This window comes from Arachis ipaensis, chromosome B2 (genome assembly GCF_059453495.1).
Source record: "Arachis ipaensis isolate K30076 ecotype BB chromosome B2, ASM5945349v1, whole genome shotgun sequence".
Taxonomy (NCBI): domain Eukaryota; kingdom Viridiplantae; phylum Streptophyta; class Magnoliopsida; order Fabales; family Fabaceae; genus Arachis; species Arachis ipaensis.
The window spans coordinates 85,954,435-85,960,557 of NC_142437.1; the positions used below are offsets into that span (position 1 = coordinate 85,954,435).

Genomic DNA, 6,123 nt, shown 5'->3' on the forward strand with positions numbered 1-6,123 from the left:
TTCATCCTTCTTTAATCGTTGAGGGTAGGGGGCCCTTGGAACATATGGTTTCATAACTTCTTTGTCTTAGATTAGAGTGATCACCGGTGTTTGTGCTTCTCCCTTATCACTTAAGTTTTCATCCACTTTCTTCCCTTGCACTTCCCGTGAGGCTTCCTTCAGTTCCTTCCCAATTCTTAGTGTAATGGCTTTGCTTTCCTCCTTTGGGTTTTCCCTGGTACCAATGGGAGAACTGTGGGTTGGAATTTGCTTGGACAAGTATTCCAACTGTGTCTTAAGCTTCTTGATGGCGGCCTCCTGGTTTTGCATGTTAGATATCACTTCTTCCCTGAAATTCCTCATGTCCTTGGATTCGTTGCAAAGATCTCCAAGCATGGCCTCAATCTTAGAGAGTCTATCATCATGTGGTAATGGTGGGTTGGAATTGGGTTGTTGAGAATGGGTATTTGGCGCTTGATATGATTTTTGATTGGGTTGTTGGTAGGTGGAGTTATTATAATGGTTGGAGTTGTGAGGTCTTTGGTCTTGGCTCTGGTTTCGTTGGTTTCTCCATCCAAAGTTTGGGTGGTTCTTCCAACCAGGATTGTAGGTTTTGGAGTATGGATCATGAGATTGTCTTGATGAGTTTCCAATATAATTAGCCTACTCCCAATCTCCTCCTTCCTCTGCATTGAACTCCTCTTAGACTGTTGGTGGTTGAGTATTGATTGCTGCAACTTAGTTCTTCTCCATCTGCTTGGTGAGATCAGCCAATTGCTTAGCAATCATCTTGTTCTGAGCCATAATTGCATCCATGTTGTTCAGCTCCATCACTCTTCTATTGTTGCTCCTTTTAGAGGCATAGAAATATTCATTATTAGCCACTGTTTCAATGATATCAATAGCCTCTTCAATGGTCTTCTTCTTGTTGAGAGAGCCTACAGAGGAATGGTCTAGAGCCTTTTTTGACTCATATGACACCCCCTCATAGAAGATATGTAGTTGCACCCACTCATTGAACATATCCGGGGGACACTTCCTTGTCAAGTCCTTATATCTTTCCCATGCTTCATAAAGGGTCTCCCCATCTTATTGTCTAAATGTTTGGACCTTTGCTCTCAGCCTATTGACTCTTTGTGGAGGATAGAACCTTGCCAAAAATTTGTTTACCACGTTTTCCCAAGTTGTGAGGCTCTCTTTAGGGAATGACTCTAGCCACTTAGATGCCTTATCTCTAAGAGAGAATGGGAACAAAAGCAATCTATAGGTGTCAGGATGAACACCATTGGACTTCATAGTATCACATATTCTCAGGAAGGTGGTTAGATGTTGGTTGGGGTCGTCTTGGGCACTTCCTCCAAAGGAACAATTGTTTTAAACCAGGGTGATGAGTTGTGGTTCTAGTTCAAAGTTTTTGGCATGAATAGTTGGCTTTAGAATGCTGCTTCCACAATTCCCAGGATTGGGATTAATGTAGGAGCTTAACACTCTTCTCTCTTGTGGATCATGATTGGCTACACCTTCTCCAGCATGGTTATGAACCTCTTCCTCCATAGCAACATTTAGATCTTCTTCCAACTCTTCTTCTCCAACTACTCCCTTGCCTCGTGCTTCCTTCCTTAATCTAAGGAAAATTCTCCCAGGTTCACTATCAAAAGATGTTGAAGCTCCTCTTCTACCTGTCATGCACTCAGCAAACACAGGCAAACAACAAGTGGAAAATTCACAGTTAATGAAAAAAATTGGTTAGAGCAATTAATCAAACAGTTATTGGAGTTAGTGAATTAGTTGAGCTGGAAAGTAAAAGAACAAAGAGAAATAACTGAAAGTGCAAAAAGAAATAACTATAAACAACAAAAGAAAAGAAAAGATGCTCAATCCAGTTATCCTCCAATTTAATCATTGTCAATACAAAATTAATCCCTGGCAATGGCGCTATAAACTTGATACATAAAAACTTGTCTCTTAACAAATTTCCACTGGCAAGTGCACTGGATTGTCGTCAAGTAAAAACTCACAATAGAGTGAGGTCGAATCCCACATGGATTGATTGGTTGATCAACTTTAACTGGAGGGGTGTTCTAGTTGAATTAGGCAGATTTAAATATGAAATTGCAGAAAATTAAATGGCGGGAAAAATAAATTGCAAAGAATATAAATGACTGCATGCAAATTGCAAAATGTAAAGAGCAGAAATTAAAGTGCAGAAAAATAAATGGGAATGGGGTGGTTAAGCATAAAAGTAAATAACAGAAATTAAAGATAATAGGTAGATCAGAGATGGAGAATTCATTGGGCTTATGAGATATTGCATTCTCCGGATCAAGTTCATTTTCATCTCTTCCTCAATCAAGATACTCATTGATTTTCTTGGCAATCTTAGGTGATTGGATTCCAATGTCTTAGCTTACCAATATCTCTAAGCTTGAACAATTGCCCAATGTCTTGATTTAATTGTTCATGGAAAGAGATGAAGTATGGTCACTGATTATACCACATGTTTTTGTAGATCAAAGTATTGGTAGGATTACATGTCACTATATCCATCCAACCCCCAATCCAGTCCAACATGAGAAAGCATTTCTAGCATGATTTCTTCATCCCTCTCTCAAGCCTTAAAGGAAACCCAATTATGAACAGCTTCTTCGTCGAGCCAACTGCTCAATTGAAATAAGATCAAAAGCTTTCTAGCAAAATCAAGAGAGCTATTATTGATCCATTGAATTACAACAGAGCTCCCTAACCCAATGAAAGGGGTTTAGTTGTTCATAGCTCTGGGAATGGAAATTGAAATCAAAAGGTATATTGAAGGTAAACTAAAATCTACAGAGAAAGTAAAATTGGGCAGAGTTACAGTACTCAATGTGTCAGCCCCCCCTTCTAACTTAAACTCGTATCTATTTATACACTTTCTTCATTCAGTCTACAAGTACTTGGACTGGGCCTTGTGGCCTCTCTTGAAGCTAGTTGGAAGTGGCCTTTAGTGACGTTGATGGAAACGTTTGGGAGTTAATGTTTTATACTCTGCATGGGTGCCTTTTGTATTGAAGTTAGATTGGTGTTGAAGCTCACGTTGGAGTTCAACGTTTGAGTGCAAACGTTGGGTAATACTTTTCCAAATGAGGCTGGGACGTTGGCCTTGAAGTTTGACCCAACGTTGGACTCAATATTGGACTCAACGTTTAAGCAAAAACGTTAGCCTACTCACGCGTACGCGTGGGTCATGCGTACGCGCCATACGGCTAAAATCTTCACCCACGCGTACGTGTGGTCCATGCGTACACGTCGATGCACTTTTTCCAACTCCAAATTCTTGAAATTTATCACACACGTTAGAGGTAATGTTGGACCCCAATGTTTCCTCCAACGTTGGCACCCCTTCACGTTGGCGTTGCCAGCAATGTTGAAGCACCAACTTTGGCTCCAACGTTCCACCATAGTTGTAGTTGAAGGTATAGTTGGAGGTCCAACTATAGCTCCAACTATGGCCCTTTTGCATGAGTAGTTGGAGGCATAGTTGGAGGTCCAACTATGACTCCAACTATGGCCTTTCTCATGGTAACGTTTAGGGTGACATTTGAGGTATAACTTTGGACTCAAACATTGCCTTCTTTTATAGTTGGAGGTATAGTTGGAGGTCCAACTATGACTCCAACTATCCACCTTTCTTGGCCAACGTTTGAGGCATAGTTGGAGCACCAACTTTGGCTCCAACTATGCACCTCTTGAGTATAACGTTTGAGGCAACGTTGGAGCACCAACTTTGGCTCCAACGTTGCTTCCCCTTGCTTCCTTCCATGCCCTTTTTGTTGCTTGTTTGCTTTCCCTTTCTTAGCTTCCTTTCCACCTATCATCAACTAAACACTTGCATCAAAGTTTTCTATAATCACAAGATATTTGCATCATTCAATCATCAAGCAAAATTTGTATAAAATCTTGTGAAAAGCACACAAATAACCAAGTTTGATTGAATCAATGGGTGCATAAAATTCTTATCCAAATACTTACTTATAGCTCAAGAAAGTGCATAAAACCTAATGAAAACAAATAAAAAAGGCTTGTGAAACTAGCCTAAGATGCCTTGGTATCAACCCCATCACCACAGTCGGACCACCAACTCCGGCAGCCACAATTTCCTTTCCTTTTTTTTTTCTCTTCCTTCCCCTCTTATCTCATTCTTACTCCCATTTATCTCCCTCTTTTCATCTTCTTTTCAAGGTTCCTTTTCTTCCCTTTTTCTACTCTTTAATTCTTCTATTGTCTCTTGCACTTGAATATTTTAGTTATTTTTAATTTCATATTAGTTTTGTTATTTGCAATTTCATTTTTATTCTTTTCTCTTGCATTTTTATTTTGGTGTTAGAATTTTATTTGGGTGATTATTTTGCTATTTCTTAGCTTGTTTGTGTTATGAGGTATGCTTTGACAATTGGCATCCTATTTTGGGTCTCCTATATACTTGGATTGATTACCTTATTTCCTATTTTTAATTTGCACACCAAGTATTTGTGAAAAAGCTCTCATGGTATCTTGATTTATTTTCTATCTTATTCTTGCACCTTAATGCTTCTTTTTCACAACCCTTGCAATCCATGTTTATTGAGTTTCGTATTCATTAATTTTCATCATAAAAGTGCTCATTATTTTGTTACATATGATTATTCTTGTTGATATTGATGCTTGAGCTATTCTTCTAATGCTTGTTACTTACATGATTTTATCCCTCTTGCATCTAGTTGTTAGTGATATGCCTTCATGATTTTAATTGATGTCTTACTTGCATGTTGTAGCTACCAGGTACTTAAGACACTTTCTTTTTCTTTGGCATTCACTATCACTTGCACTTTCTTACTTTCGGTGTTTATTTTTCTAAGTTTAATATTCCTTCTTTTTCTTCCTTTTTTCAGGATGGCCACCAAGAGAGGAAAAGAAAAAAAGACATCAGCAAAGAAGGGAACTAAAAAAAGCACCGGCTAAGGCACAACCATCCTCAAGGGTCAAGCCACCTAATAAGCGAGTGAAAAGGATCATCCGAGTTGATGAAGCGGAAAAGGAATTCCCACACAAGACTCCGCACGATTCACTAACCGCTATTGTGAGCGGATGTTCCCCGTCTTAGCAGAGAGAAACTACCACAATGAGCACCTCCTCATTCTTCCAGTGCACTTCGTTGACTTTGTGGTGCCCGCATTGAAAGGCGATAGTGGAGATTCTTAAAGAGGCAGCCTCGAGAGGCTAATCTCTCTTGGGTAGTTGAATTCTACGCCAACTATCACTCGCCTACCCTTCAGTCAGTCTTTGTGCGCCAAAAGCAAGTCCCTGTCTCAGAAGGTGCCATTCAGAAAGTACTTGATCTCTTACCTAGTCCGGAGGGGATGGATGCCTATCAAGAGGCACAGCTTGAGAGCCAGACATTCCAGTTTGACTCGAACCTCATCCATAGCCTCATTACCCAGCCCGAATGTGACTGGATTTGTGGGCAATACCAGACTCAACCCAAGAGCATCTCTGTCAAGTACTCACTTTGGAGGCTCGAGTGTGGGCACAGATTATGTCCCACTACATATTTCTGAGCACTCATGAGTTTATTTTCAATGCTGACATGGTCGTTCTTGTCTGGTGCATTCTCACAGAGAAACCTCTCAACTTGCCACGACTCATCCGACAGGCTATGGGGCGGGTGCAAATCGCAGGCAACCTACCTTTTCCTGCATTTGTTATAGATTTGGTATCTACAGTGGGAGTCTCCTATTGGGCTGGGGATACGAGGACGATGATTCCCAGGGATGACGAATTTATGCCAAATGGGAAATATATCAGACCTTCAATGCCATATGTGAGCCGGAATGAAGACCCATCCTTCGATGCCCCTTCATCTTCCACCCCACCATCATCCACACCACATGCACCACCACCACCCACCAATCAGTTGCTACTTGAGATCCCTGATAAGTTAGACTGGCAAGGCCGGCAGATTGAGCAAATTGAGCACCGCAACAAGTGCCAATACAACTACTTGAAGGAGCTCGTTAGTTGTACTTACACACCTCCCGAAGAGCCCGATACCCCAAAATCTACTTTAAATAACAGCATGGAGAGCCATGAAGAACAGGACAGTGGGAGTGATGATTCCAACCCCACTTT

The 6,123-nt window shown here is 40.7% G+C and overlaps 1 pseudogene; it reads right to left on the reverse strand.

The window, feature by feature from the left end:
* Positions 1 to 717: 717 nt before the first annotated feature.
* Positions 718 to 1,665, reverse strand: LOC148574687 (uncharacterized; annotated as a pseudogene).
* Positions 1,666 to 6,123: the final 4,458 nt, after the last annotated feature.